The sequence below is a fragment of the Mya arenaria genome, chromosome 8 (assembly GCF_026914265.1).
Source record: "Mya arenaria isolate MELC-2E11 chromosome 8, ASM2691426v1".
In the NCBI taxonomy this organism is placed as follows: Eukaryota; Metazoa; Mollusca; class Bivalvia; order Myida; family Myidae; genus Mya; species Mya arenaria.
The window spans coordinates 28,291,157-28,306,886 of NC_069129.1; the positions used below are offsets into that span (position 1 = coordinate 28,291,157).

Below are 15,730 nucleotides of genomic sequence, written 5' to 3' on the forward strand. Positions count from 1 at the left end.
CCTATACTTTAGTTAGAAGGCTTCAGTAAGGTATGATTTTGGTGTTTTTTGTTTGCGAAATGTTTTTGGAAGTTTGTCTAATTGACCCGCCAACTTCGGGCCCCAGCGGAGTTTTCGCAGAAAAACACGGGGTTTTTCACTATCCCGCGGGATTTTTCTCCCGTTTTTCAAAAGCTGGGGAAAAATCCCGCGGGGTTTCAATAATACACGATTCAAGTTATTTTAGCTCAAAACAACATCTTATATCAAAAGGAGCATTATGCTTCGACACCGGAAGTGAAATAACGCGAAACAAAAAAACCCCGCTTTTCAGTACGGGGTTTTTCTCCTGCGGGATAAAACTCCAAGATTTTACCGATAATGCAAAATCCGTAAAAACCCCACTTCTAAGCTAGTATATTATTGTTATGATGTTAATTATCACTTGTTTAAGGATTTTGAAATACTTGCTTTTTATTAAAAGAACAATAGAAATTTTATGAATGTTTTTTACGGTAGAAAAACCCAGCAAAACCTGTTTTGACTATTTATGATTTAAACGCGATTATTGCACTTCATTTAAAGCAAAAACAAATGTTACTACATATGTATCTTATATGTTTAATATAACAACCATGTTAGTTATGTAAATGATATTATTAAAGGTAATTTAACTAATTTCGAAACTTATGAAATAGTGTAATGTAACCTTTTAAAAAAAATCTCCTTTTTTAACCGTCTTTAAAAATACTGCAGGAATGAAAATTATACGTGACATTAAAGATTTGTAGCGTTAAAAAGATGATATTGCTTAAAATTGTTTGATTATTGGTACTTGAATCTGACTTTAAACCGGTTTAACACAAACATACAATTACAATAATCAATACCAGGGTACATATATCGGTTAGCCTAAGGTACAGTACGGATTGTAGTATTGCCAGATAAACGACAGTACGGATTTCAGCAGGTGCTTGGATGGTCTATTTACGTCATAGATATTTGTGTAAATAGAAAAATTTGCCTTTGCAGCAAAGTATTAAGGTTGACAATGTTTATCATAAATTTCTCTTGTCAAAATGAACTCAATTTTGATTGTGTTTATATAAATAATAATGTAAGTAGTTGCCTCATTTTCCCATGATTATTTTATGAAATAATTTGGGTAAATCAAACAATTAAGAAATAAAGGAAGATCTACACTGTACTTTATCTTTGATTTAGATTTAGCTAATACAGTATAATTAAGTATTTTAGTACTCCATATAAACAGCTGCTTCTGAGTCTTTAACGGTTTTTGAATAGGCGAAAGTTCCCTATAATCGCATTATTGTGCCTAGTATTTTAGAAGGTGTAAACAAAGGTCCATGCCTTTAATTTTAATACCTATCAATCCTTTATTTATGTTCATCATGAAAAGCATCCAACTTTGACACTGAAATTTAAGACATCCATTACGTTTTGAAGTATTTTGACTGTAAATCATATGACTGTAGCAATCATTGCTTTGGAACACGTTCAAAAGCACTGTAGTTTATCAAATGACCATATATCTCTATGCTGGTGGTCATAGCTTTGGGACACGTTCTAAAGCACTGTAGTTTAACAGTTGACCATATATCTTTATACTGGTGGTCATAGCTGGGGGACACGTTCTAAAGCACTGTAGTTTATCAAATGACCATATGTCTTTATACTGGTGGTCATAGCTGGGGGACACGTTCTAAAGCACTGTAGTTTATCAAATGACCATATATCTTTATACAGGTGATCATAGCTGGGGGACACGTTCTAAAGCATTGTAGTTTATCAAATGACCATATATCTTTATACAGGTAGTCATAGCTCGGGGACACATTCTAAAGCACTGTAGTTTATCAAATGACAATATATCTTTATACTGGTGATCATAGCTGGGGGACACATTCTAAAGCACTGTAGTTTATCAAATGACCATATATCTTTATACTGGTAGTAATAGCTCGGGGACACGTTCTAAAGCACTGTAGTTTATCAAATGACCATATATCTCTATACTGGTGATCATAGCTGGGGAACACGTTCTAAAGCACTGTAGTTTATCAAATGGCCATATATCTTTATACTGGTAGTAATAGCTTTGGGACACGTTCTAAAGCACTGTAGTTTATCAAATGACCATATATCTCTATGCTGGTGGTCATAGCTGGGGGACACGTTCTAAAGCACTGTAGTTTATCAAATGACCATATATCTTTATGCTGGTGATCATAGCTGGGTTACACGTTCTAAAGCACTGTAGTTTATCAAATGACCATATATCTTTATACTGGTGGTCATAGCTGGGGGACACGTTCTAAAGCACTGTAGTTTATCAAATGACCATATATCTTTATACAGGTGATCATAGCTGGGGGACACGTTCTAAAGCACTGTAGTTTATCAAATGACCATATATCTTTATACAGGTAGTCATAGCTCGGGGACACATTCTAAAGCACTGTAGTTTATCAAATGACCATATATCTTTATACTGGTGATCATAGCTGGGGGACACATTCTAAAGCACTGTAGTTTATCAAATGACCATATATCTTTATACTGGTAGTAATAGCTCGGGGACACGTTCTAAAGCACTGTAGTTTATCAAATGACCATATATCTCTATACTGGTGATCATAGCTGGGGAACACGTTCTAAAGCACTGTAGTTTATCAAATGACCATATATCTTTATACTGGTAGTAATAGCTTTGGGACACGTTCTAAAGCACTGTAGTTTATCAAATGACCATATATCTCTATGCTGGTGGTCATAGCTGGGGGACACGTTCTAAAGCACTGTAGTTTATCAAATGACCATATATCTTTATACTGGTAGTCATAGCTGGGGGACACATCCTAAAGCACTGTAGTTTATCAAATGACCATATATCTCTATGCTGGTGGTCATAGCTGGGGGACACGTTCTAAAGCACTGTAGTTTATCAAATGACCATATATCTTTATGCTGGTGATCATAGCTGGGTTACACGTTCTAAAGCACTGTAGTTTATCAAATGACCATATATCTTTATGCTGGTGATCATAGCTGGGGGACACGTTCTAAAGCACTGTAGTTTATCAAATGACCATATATCTTTATACAGGTAGTCATAGCTCGGGGACACGTTCTAAAGCACTGTAGTTTATCAAATGACCATATATCTTTATACAGGTGGTCATAGCTGGGGGACACGTTCTAAAGCACTGTAGTTTATCAATTGACCATATATCTCTATACAGGTGGTCATAGCTGGGGGACACGTTCTAAAGCACTGTAGTTTATCAAATGACCATATATCTCTATACTGGTAGTAATAGCTTGGGGACACGTTCTAAAGCACTGTAGTTTATCAAATGACCATATATCTTTATACAGGTAGTCATAGCTCGGGGACACATTCTAAAGCACTGTAGTTTATCAAATGACCATATATCTTTATACTGGTGATCATAGCTGGGGGACACATTCTAAAGCACTGTAGTTTATCAAATGACCATATATCTTTATACTGGTAGTAATAGCTGGGGGACACGTTCTAAAGCACTGTAGTTTATCAAATGGCCATATATCTCTATACTGGTGACTATAGCTGGGGGACACGTTCTAAAGCACTGAAGTTTATCAAATGACCATTTATCTTTATACAGGTGGTCATAGCTGGGGGACACGTTCTAAAGCACTGTAGTTTATCAAATGACCATATATCTTTATACTGGTAGTCATAGCTGGGTACACGTTCTAAAGCACTGTAGTTTATCAAATGACCATATATCTTTATACAGGTGGTCATAGCTGGGGGACACGTTCTAAAGCACTGTAGTTTATCAAATGACCATATATCTCTATACTGGTAGTAATAGCTTGGGGACACGTTCTAAAGCACTGTAGTTTATCAGATGACCATATATCTCTATACTGGTAGTAATAGCTTGGGGACACGTTCTAAAGCACTGTAGTTTATCAAATGACCATATATATCTCTATACTGGTAGTAATAGCTTGGGGACACGTTCTAAAGCACTGTAGTTTATCAAATGACCATATATCTCTATACTGGTAGTAATAGCTTGGGGACACGTAATTTGTTAAGTGTTAAATCATAAGGAAAGGAGTGTTAAAACAAAAATAGCAAAAGCTGGAACCCTTTAGCAAAATAATGTTGAAGACCACAATTTCAAACGTGTATTCAAAATTAATTACGGCTGATGTGTTGTTTGATTGGTTGATTGACAATGTATCATGTGATATAATGAATGTTTCCATAAGGGGCCAACATATCCACCATTTTTGTTAAAGTCCCGGTGGCTGTGTTGACTAGCCGGCTGTTTTTTTTACTGTTCACTTGGTTTTTCCTGGCGTGGGTTTGAACCCCACAAAAACCAAAATAAAATTTTATGCACTGGATTTTTTTCTGCATTATTCATAACATAAAAAAATGATAAAAATAGTTTTTTTCAGATGCATTACCGGGAAAACTAATATTTGGTCCAAAAACAAAAGCGAGTCACTTTTAAGTACTGCATTCAGTTTACTTGGTATATGCCTTCCAGATGCGTAGTCAGGCTTTACTGAATGTTACGCACGAAAGGGGGATGGTGTTGAAGGAGGAATATCCCTGTAGCTGTAGGGGGGCTCCCCAAGGAAAAAAAATGAAATATAGAACTAACATGTTGGGCACTGATGTGTATTTGGAGGGATTTATAGGTTCGGGGCCGCCGACCTTGTAGTAACCAAGTGATTGATTTAGGCTCAGTAAGCTATCCAACACAGAGAAAAAATGCTTACTATAGCTGATCTTCCCTTTATTCTGATATCAATATTTAGCTTAGCCCTTGAATTTGATGCCATTTTTTGCCATATTTATTTTTTCATTTTTCAAATTGATGTTACACACATGCGTAAGTGCATAATGCTGGCTACGCCCCAGCCTTCAATGCTTCATATGAGTAGTTATGGCGGTGACAGCTGATGTGAAGTTCTAAATCTTAAGCAATGCAGTTTATCAACTGATCACCTGGAATCATGACTTGAAATTGGATGTTCACCTGGATACACTTGAGGAGCAAAGAGGTCATGTTATGTTTGGAAAACTATGAAAAAAAAGTTGTTTGATTTGAAGTCTACAGATAAAACTCAGGATCTATACAAGTGTAAGAAATGTGGTTAGAATCAGTAAAGACTTAAAAGAAAGTCTTCACTGGATGTGTTAAGAAATAGGTAACTTTTGGTTTAATGAAGACATGGAATTAGAGAAAAAAGGTCACATTGGATTAAGAAAGTGATCTACAAGAATAGGTTTATGTGAAGAAAACTACTAGCTCAACAATTGGATTCACCTGAGGAGTTACAAGAACATTGGATTAAGAAGATATACAAAAATAGGTTGGATTATGTGAAGCAACTACTAGTTAAACGGATTTGGATTCACCTGAGGAATTACAAGAAACTATATGATAAAGGTCTTTTTTACTGTGCTTTGAAAAAAGTTCATCTGAAATGGGCCAAAGTTGAAGAGAAGATTGAAAAAATATGAAAGAATTGTGTGGATTTTAGATGACATGATTGAGTCTGTGACAAAAAACACTTCCATTGTTGGTAGTTTTCTATGCTTGGTGAAATTGAGAAATAATTTTTCATACAAGTATGGTTACTTATCTGCATGGAAAAATCAACATAAGTGGAACTTATGTGAACTGTGCCACAAATTAATTCTCCTGAAAGTACACAGTAACTATTATACACTTTCGTTTGCAAATCACCCTGGAATACATAGATCAAGGGTCTGAAGCATTGATTGATCTTGGCTTTTGTTCACGCTTAAACCACCAAGTGAATTTCCTTTCAAGTCTGACAGCTATGGCCTGTCATTTAACTTCATGCATCATTTTGCTAACATCATCTGCAATTTGACCTGTTGTTTAACTAATCACATAGAACTTTCTACCAAAAAAGTGGGCTCATTTCCACACAAACCATCCATGTTCAGTTTGCATTGATCTCCCCTTCACCAGGGCTTTAAAGTATGCTTGCAACAACTGCATGGTTACAAAGGGAAATCTTTAAAGAGTTGATCATGACTACCTGGGTTATCTTTTAAGAGTTGATCATTACCGTACTACCTGGGATATCTTTGAAGAGGGGATCATGAATATCTGGGATATTTTTTAAGAGTTGATCATGACTACCTGGGATATCTGTGAAGAGGGGATCATGACTACCTGGGATATCTTTTAGAGGTGATCATGAATATCTGGGATATCTTTTAATAGTTGATCTTGACTACCTGGGATATCTTTGAAGAGGTGATCATGACTACCTGGGATATCTTTGAAGAGGTGATCATGAATATCTGGGATATTTTTAAAGAGTTGATCATGACTACCTAGGATATCTTTGAAGAGGTGATCATGAATACCTGAGATATTTTTGAAGAGGTGATGATCATGAATATCTGGGATATTTTTAAAGAGTTGATCATGACTACCTAGGATATCTTTAAAGAGGTGATCATGAATACCTGAGATATCTTTGAAGAGTTGATCATGATTGCCTGGGATATCTTTGTGAAGAGGTGATCATGACTATCTGGGATAGATATCTTTGAAGAGGTGATCATGACTACCTGGGATAGATATCTTTGAAGAGGTGATCATGAATAACTGGGATATCTTTGAGGAGGTGATCATGAATAACTGGGATATCTTTGAAGAGGTGATCATGAATACCTGGGATATCTTTTAAGAGGTGACCATGCATACCTGGGATAACTTGAAAGAGTTTATCGTGACTACCTTTACCTGGGATATCTTTGAAGAGTTCATCATGACTACCTGAAGGTGGTATAAATTAACCATCTGCTTTTTGCAAAATGGAAAAATGATTTTAATCATGCCTTAATACATGTAACAGATACTTTTTCAAGCTTCCTGTTGACCTTATAAGGATTATAGTAATCACTTCATACAAGAAATCAACATTTTTAAATACTTTATTTGAAATCATAATATGAAAATAAAATAAATCCATTCAAACAAGTTCTGACACAGCAATTTGACAAATGTTCTGGACAGGGTTTACTTTACACAGAAAGCCAATTGTTCAATGTTCTGTTTGCATACATAAAAGCCCATATTAGGGAGAAACATTTACAGATGTGCATCATGATGAACCCACTGGTTCAATGAAATTTTAAAAGTTTGAAGGCAAAAGCTGTTACATTTGAGATGAACAGTTACCTTAAATGGAGCTTTAAGCAAAAATCTTAGCAATACACAATCTAATATAAAAGTAAGGTAAAAAAAGTTCTTAGTTTCAGCTAACTTCTAAAATAAATAGGGTTGGTCAGTATGCTTTTTTTCTAAAAAAAACAAGAGGCCCATGAGTGCCTATGCTCTAGTGGCATGGCTCATGTGGTTATTTTTGATCCAGAGCATGTATGTATGAGTAATAGCCAACAAACATATTGTTCACGTTTTGTGTTTGAGTTAGCTTAAAACGTTGCACATTTAACATCTGAGAACAGAAAGTGTTGTAAGCAGATTAGTTGCATGAACTACTAGTATTCTAATATGTGCCAAGTAAAGGTCATCTGAGGAGAATAAAATTTGCTACAAAACTGTACTATTGGTCAAATTTTCATTTTTGTAGCTTTAAAAGGACAAAATGGATGGTGGCCCCGGCCCAGGGCACATAATTTCAACTGTTTTGCTAGACGGTCTACATATAATGCTCCACAACAAATATCAAAGATATGAGCCTTGTGGTTTGAAACAAGAAGATTTTGAAAATATTTCTTAAAAAACTTGTGACCCCTGGGGGCAGTGCCAGTTTTGACCCTAGGGGCATAATTTGAACAACCATGGTAGCAGACCAATAAAATAATCCTTATTCAAAATAACAAGGGTCTGCATAGTTGTTTCAGACATAAAGATTTTCAAACATTTCCCAATTTAGTATACCAAACCGGTGAACCCAGTGGCGTGGCCAATAATGACCCCAGGGGCCTAATTTGAACAATTTTTCACATGAATTTGTGACTTTACATGTAAACTTGTCTAAAAATAGACTTCGCTCATGTAGACTTGGCTAAAAATAGCATTTTTTTTTACTTTTGAGGCCCATAATTAAGGTATGCATGGGCAGATCTGGTTTTCGAAAGGAACCAAGCTCTAATTGATATCTTAATACTGTACAAGTTTCATCTATATACAATTAAAACTGAAGACTGTACCATGTTCACAAGCAATTGTTTACAGTCGCAGACGTTCAAGGCCTATAATCTAGGCATGCATGGGCAGATCTGACTGGTTTTCGAAAGGAACCGAGCTATTGGATATCTAAATACTGTTTTATTGAGATACAATCATAACTAAAGACTGTATGGTGTTCACAAGCAATTGTTTACAGGCGCTAGGAAGCACATACTACGTACACATTACCATCACATCAGATATTCTGATCTTTGGCCAGTAAAGCTAAAATTAAAACCGTGATAATGTACCAAAACTACCTATATCAGGGTATATCACTATTGTATTCTTTTTAGGATATACAAGAGCTGTCATGGGGCAGTGCCCTCAACTATATGCTGCTTTGTCTTAGAAATGAATACAATAATGATAAAGGTAATATGCAATAAAGAGACAAAATAAAAATTAAGCATGAAATGCTGCAATGCAAAAAAAACAACAAGTTTTTAATGATTGACAGACAAACCTAATTAATTAAGCCTTTGTTGTGCGATTAAGTTTCAATATTTTTTTGTTTTAGTGACCTTGATCCTATGGGCCCCGAAAGCAATTCTATAATACTTTGTATACTAAGTTTGTAGATGTATTTGATGCTGCCCTCCTCCTGGCCTGCCAACACAATGACACAGTCATGTCATTTTTATAACCAGGTTTCACTTTACAGGTTAAAAAGAGCTGTCGTAAAACAGTGCGCTCTACTACGCCTCTTGGAATTGGACGTAAATACAATAATAGTGTGATGTGCCTGTAAAAAGCAATAAAACAATCAAATAAAAAAAGTGAATAAGAATCACAATGTGACAAAACAAGGTTTGATTTGGTTAAGATTATAAAAATGTGCCTGTCAAAATAAAAAAAATAACAAGACGCCAACGCGGCAACGCCGCATAAAGCTTGATTTTTTATTTGACAATGCAATTTTGCAAACCTAGGATTTGAGCTAATGACCTAGTATTTTTAACCAAAAAGACCCATATTTATATTTATCAGAGATATCATTCATACAAATAACCTGATCAACAGAAACTATTCCATTTGTGTGAGGAAAAACGAACATTTTATAAATACATCAGCTTTTCCAAATATTTTTAAAGTTAATTAAAATTTAAATTTTTGAAAAATATGGTTAGATCTGAAATTCATGATTGGGATGTGTGTTTATAAAATAACAATTGAATTTAGTTATTAACTGATATGGATAGCTTTGGTAAGCATGGATTTTTTTTATGACATCAGGAAAGTGTTTCCTAAGATTTGACCTAGTGACCTAGTTTTTGATCTGAGGTGACCTATATTCACAAATGATTAAGACAACATGTAGACAAATATTCTGACCAAGTTTAAAAAAAGATTTGACTAAAATTAATGAATTTTTATGACTGTGGGATTCTTTCTTCTAAAATTTGACCTTGTGACCTAGGTTTTGACCGGGGATGACCCATATTATAGAACTTTTAAGATATTATGCAGACAAATATTCTGACCAAGTTTCATAAAGATTTGACAAAAATTGTTCAATTTATGATGTGGAATGATTTTCCTAAGATTTGACCTAGTGACCTAGAATTTGACCCGGGATGACCCATATTAAAAAACTTTCAAGATAGTATGCAGACAAATATTCTGACCAAGTTTCATAAAGATATGAAAAAAATGTTGAATTTATGACATGGAAATATTTTCTCTAAGATGTGACCTAGTGACCTAGAATTTGACCAGGGATGACCCATATTCATACATCTTTAAGATAACATGCCGACAAATAGTCTGACCAAGTTTGATTACCATTGGATAAAAACTCTTGATTTTATTACATAAAATGAAAACTTTAACGCAGAATTGTTAATGATAGTATAGCCCACCTATTCTTCGAATAGTCGAGCTAAAAATGAACAAATAATAATTTGCAATGCTAATAAGCTCTTGCTCAATTTCATCATGTCCCTTTCACATATGAGTTGGACTGATATATCAATCACTAAATATTAATGGTCCTAGGTCAAAGAATTCAAGGTTCATTGTGCAGAATAACCACTGTTAGCCATTACCTTCACCTTCGACCAAAAAACTCCGAAAACAATACTTGTCATGTTCTGGTCAAATATAACCTACCATTAATGTTTCATGGATTGAAGTCAACCTACAAAATGTATTTTCAAATTATTCCAAAATATAAATGTGTCTGTTTGAAATATAAATGTGTCTGTTTGAAAACATACGCTAAAACATATGCCCATTTGTTTTTACAATAGTGGCATAATACATATAAAATACAATAAATCAATGACACAATGCAGCACAAAAGAGGTCTTTTATATCACAGATTCTCTGCAAGCCAAGGTAGGGTAATCCCATCCAAAGAGCATGCAAACTGACAACAGCCTGTTGAAGAGATTTTCCTGAGGAACAATCCTGGGTATTCATTCCCTTCCTTCTGTCAGAGTAGAGACGTTTCAAACTGACAGCCTGCAATTTTAATGTACATATTTGAAAACTGTTTATATTCACAGTGACTTTTTATAAAAAAAAATTACATAAAGTGATGTTACATAAAATGTTGCCCATATACAATAAAATGATTAAACAGACTATCATAAACAATAAGTCTACAAGTACGGTATAAGGCCTTAAAGGGACTGTACACCAGACTGGCACTAAAAAAGTTTTTTTTTCTGTAACATATCTCAGGACAATTATTTAATAGAATGTGTTACGCTTTTATGTCATAATTGTAAAAAAAGTACAAACATGTAAAAAAAAATGTGTCACCGAAATTGAAGTCCAGTGTTGTATCAACTGTGCTACGAAGGCTTACTTCAATCAAGTGGTATATTAAAGCTATACACCTAACTTGGTTATATCATGTGATAACATCGACTAGCCAATCACGCATAAGAAATTAATTCTACTAGGTAGACATACCCAGTAATCTTTTTGAATAGAAAAATATGAAATAACTGCTAAACTTAATAAACTTGCAATTTGATCATCTGGTGCACACTGTTGCTTTAACAGCAATTAAAAAAACAACACATTCATGAAACAAATTATATAATTTACTTTGCCTGTATATAATTATTTAAAACTATATTTATTTTTTTTTTAATTATTTTTCGTTTTAAATACAGAAATGCTTATGCTGAGGACTTGGAAAGTTCTATTCTTACACATGGAAGTGGTGCAGAATGTATCCATTAATAGCCACGGCCGCAGATGTAATTCTGTAGATGTTTTCATGGCTGCTACTGATATCATGGACTCAACGGCATGGTCAACTGTTGGTCCAGGCAGCGATATATCTGCCATCTCTGTGGAAGGCTCTGGATGAAGGGCGGCAAAGGTCCATGACCAACTCCTAATAGCAAAATGAATTATTATTCAGAGTATGAGATGCACTATTTATTGAACATGTAAATGTACATGGGTATATCATTTTTGTTCTCACTCATCAACTCAATACTCTTTAAATCGTTGTTTATATTTCAATCCTGTACTTGTGTATAGACCTGTACTTGTTCATAGACATTTCCTTTAGGCCTGGCGGAAACAATAAATGTCTTATCATACAAAATTACAAACACAAAGCACAGTCTTACCAGTTGGCGTTTCAACACAGTTTGTTCTTCAACATTCTAGAAGCAAGCACGTGTAGACAGACACCAAGCACACACTTTAGGGTGATAGTGGTGGTGGTCATTTTGTGCTATTGTGCATCTAATAGCTTGTTAACTGCTACAGGTCTTTTTAAGCCAAATCTAAAAAAAAATGAACATCTGTCAATTGACCTACAGTGCATGAGAAAGTCACCTTTATAGAGTTATATGGTAAGAGAATTTAATAAAAAAACAGAGCTTTTAAGGTAAAGTCCAGTCAAAATCTCTAATATAAATGTGTATGGTCAGTGGAATAAGAACACAGCTGAAGACAATATACTTCCTGCCATATAAACCAGTGTTAGGTATAGATATGTACCGGAGTATATACAGTCATCTGTTAACTACAGTGCTTTAGAACGTGTCCCAAAGCTATATGATAACTAGTATAGAGATATATGGTCATTTGATAAACTACAGTGCTTTAGAACGTGTCCCAAAGCTATGATAACTAGTATAGAGATATATGGTCATTTGATAAACTACAGTGCTTTAGAACGTGTCCCCCAGCTATGACTACCTGTATAAAGATATATGGTCATTTGATAAACTACAGTGCTTTAGAACGTGTCCCAAAGCTATGACTACCTGTATAAAGATATATGGTCATTTGATAAACTACAGTGCTTTAGAATGTGTCCTCCAGCTATGACTACCTGTATAAAGATATATGGTCATTTGACCAACTACAGTGCTTTAGAATGTGTCCCAAAGCTATTACTATCAGTATAAAGATATATGGTGATTTGATAAACTACAGTGCTTTAGAACGTGTCCTCCAGCTATGACTACCTGTATAAAGATATATGGTCATTTGACAAACTACAGTGCTTTAGAATGTGTCCCAAAGCTATTACTATCAGTATAACGATATATGGTCATTTGATAAACTACAGTGCTTTAGAACGTGTCTCCCAGCTATGACTACCTGTATAAAGATATATGGTCATTTGATAAACTACAGTGCTTTAGAACGTGTCCCAAAGCTATGACTACCAGTATAACGATATATGGTCATTTGATAAACTACAGTGCTTTAGAACGTGTCCCCCAGCTATGACTACCAGTATAAAGATATATGGTCATTTGATAAACTACAGTGCTTTAGAACGTGTCCCAAAGCTATGACTACCAGTATAAAGATATATGGTCATTTGATAAACTACAGTGCTTTAGAACGTGTCCCCCAGCTATGACCACCAGCATAGAGATATATGATCATTTGATAAACTACAGTGCTTTAGAACGTGTCCCCCAGCTATGACTACCTGTATAACGATATATGGTGATTTGATAAACTACAGTGCTTTAGAACGTGTCCCCCAGCTATGACTACCAGTATAAAGATATATGGTGATTTGATAAACTACAGTGCTTTAGAACGTGTCCCCCAGCTATGACTACCTGTATAAAGATATATGGTCATTTGATAAACTACAGTGCTTTAGAACGTGTCCCAAAGCTATGACTACCAGTATAAAGATATATGGTCACTTGATAAACTACAGTGCTTTAGAACGTGTCCCCCAGCTACGACTACCCGTATAAAGATATATGGTCATTTGATAAACTACAGTGCTTTAGAACGTGTCCTCCAGCTATGTCTACCCGTATAAAGATATATGGTGATTTGATAAACTACAGTGCTTTAGAACGTGTCCCAAAGCTTTTACTACCAATATAAAGATATATGGTCATTTGATAAACTACAGTGCTTTAGAACGTGTTCCCGAGCTATGACTACCAGTATAAAGATATATGGTCATTTGATAAACTACAGTGCTTTAGAACGTGTCCCCCAGCTATGACTACCTGTATAAAGATATATGGTCATTTGATAAACTACAGTGCTTTAGAACGTGTCCCCCAGCTATGACTACCAGTATAAAGATATATGGTCATTTGATAAACTACAGTGCTTTAGAACGTGTCCCAAAGCTATTACTACCAGTATAAAGATATATGGTCATTTGATAATCTACAGTGCTTTAGAATGTGTCCCCCACCTATGATCACCAGTATAAAGATATATTGTCATTTGATAAACTACAGTGCTTTAGAACGTGTCCCAAAGCTATGACTACCAGTATAACGATATATGATCATTTGATAAACTACAGTGCTTTAGAACGTGTCCCAAAGCTATGACTACCTATATAAAGATATATGGTCATTTGATAAACAACAGTGCTTTAGAACGTGTCCCAAAGCTTTTACTACCAGTATAAAGATATATGGTCATTTGATAAACTACAGTGCTTTAGAACGTGTTCCCGAGCTATGACTACCAGTATAAAGATATATGGTCATTTGATAAACTACAGTGCTTTAGAACGTGTCCCCCAGCTATGACTACCTGTATAAAGATATATGGTCATTTGATAAACTACAGTGCTTTAGAACGTGTCCCCCAGCTATGACTACAAGTATAAAGATATATGGTCATTTGATAAACTACAGTGCTTTAGAACGTGTCCCAAAGCTATTACTACCAGTATAAAGATATATGGTCATTTGATAATCTACAGTGCTTTAGAATTAGTCCCCCACCTATGATCACCAGTATAAAGATATATGGTCATTTAATAAACTACAGTGCTTTAGAACGTGTCCAAATGCTATTACTACCAGTATAAAGATATATGGTCATTTGATAATCTACAGTGCTTTAGAATTAGTCCCCCACCTATGATCACCAGTATAAAGATATATGGTCATTTGATAAACTACAGTGCTTTAGAACGTGTCCAAATGCTATTACTACCAGTATAAAGATATATGGTCATTTGATAAACTACAGTGCTTTAGAACGTGTCCCCCAGCTATGACTACCTGTTGAAAGATATATGGTCATTTGATAAACTACAGTGCTTTAGAACGTGTCCCAAAGCTATTACTACCTGTATAAAGATATATGGTCATTTGATAAACTACAGTGCTTTAGAACGTGTCCCCCAGCTATGACTACTAGTATAAAGATATATGGTCATTTGATAAACTACAGTGCTTTAGAATGTGTCCCAAAGCTATTACTATCAGTATAACGATATATGGTCATTTGATAAACTACAGTGCTTTAGAACGTGTCCTCCAGCTATGACTACCTGTATAAAGATATATGGTCATTTGACAAACTACAGTGCTTTAGAACATGTCCCAAAGCTATTACTACCAGTATAAAGATATATGGTCATTTGATAAACTACAGTGCTTTAGAACGTGTCCCCCAGCTATGACTACCTGTATAAAGATATATGGTCATTTGATAAACTACAGTGCTTTAGAACGTGTCCCAAAGCTATTACCACCTGTGTAAAGATATATGGTGATTTGATTAACTACAGTGCTTTAGAACGTGTCCCCCAGCTATGACTACCAGTATAAAGATATATGGTCATTTGATAAACTACAGTGCTGTAGAACATGAGGCCCAACTAGGAATACCATTATAAAGCCAATTGTCATTTGTTTAACTTGTTTAGGTTAGTTTAGGTTAAATGTCAATAAATTTTGTAAAGGTCAAAATTCAGCTCATTCCCACCAAATCACTGTGTGCTTTGCTGAAAAAAATGATTTGCAAGCATCAATCGTTAAATAATGCATAAAATTATGGAAATATTTAATACCGTCTTCCCAAAATTCTTCGTACTAGAGTCAGGCACAAATTATCTTGCATTTCCAGCTCCTGGATTTTCCTTAAAGCCTCTTCCAAGGTTTTACAAACCAGCAATTTTGTTCGCTGTGGTGTACTCATGTGTTTTACACAGATATCAATGACGTAATTGTGTAAACACGCACCTGCCTAAATCCACACTGTCGTTTATC

The 15,730-nt window shown here is 35.0% G+C and overlaps 1 long non-coding RNA gene across 2 annotated transcripts; it reads right to left on the reverse strand.

Annotated features, from left to right (window-relative positions):
* Positions 1 to 7,011: 7,011 nt before the first annotated feature.
* LOC128242280 (uncharacterized) lies at positions 7,012 to 15,654 on the reverse strand. 2 transcript variants are annotated; one of them, XR_008262570.1, is made up of 4 exons: positions 15,532 to 15,654; positions 11,849 to 12,007; positions 11,420 to 11,607; positions 7,012 to 10,718 (listed from the first exon to the last, which is right to left on the reverse strand). It is a non-coding gene; the product is annotated as an uncharacterized LOC128242280 (long non-coding RNA). The 2 variants fall into 2 exon arrangements; XR_008262571.1 differs by lacking the exon at positions 11,849 to 12,007.
* Positions 15,655 to 15,730: the final 76 nt, after the last annotated feature.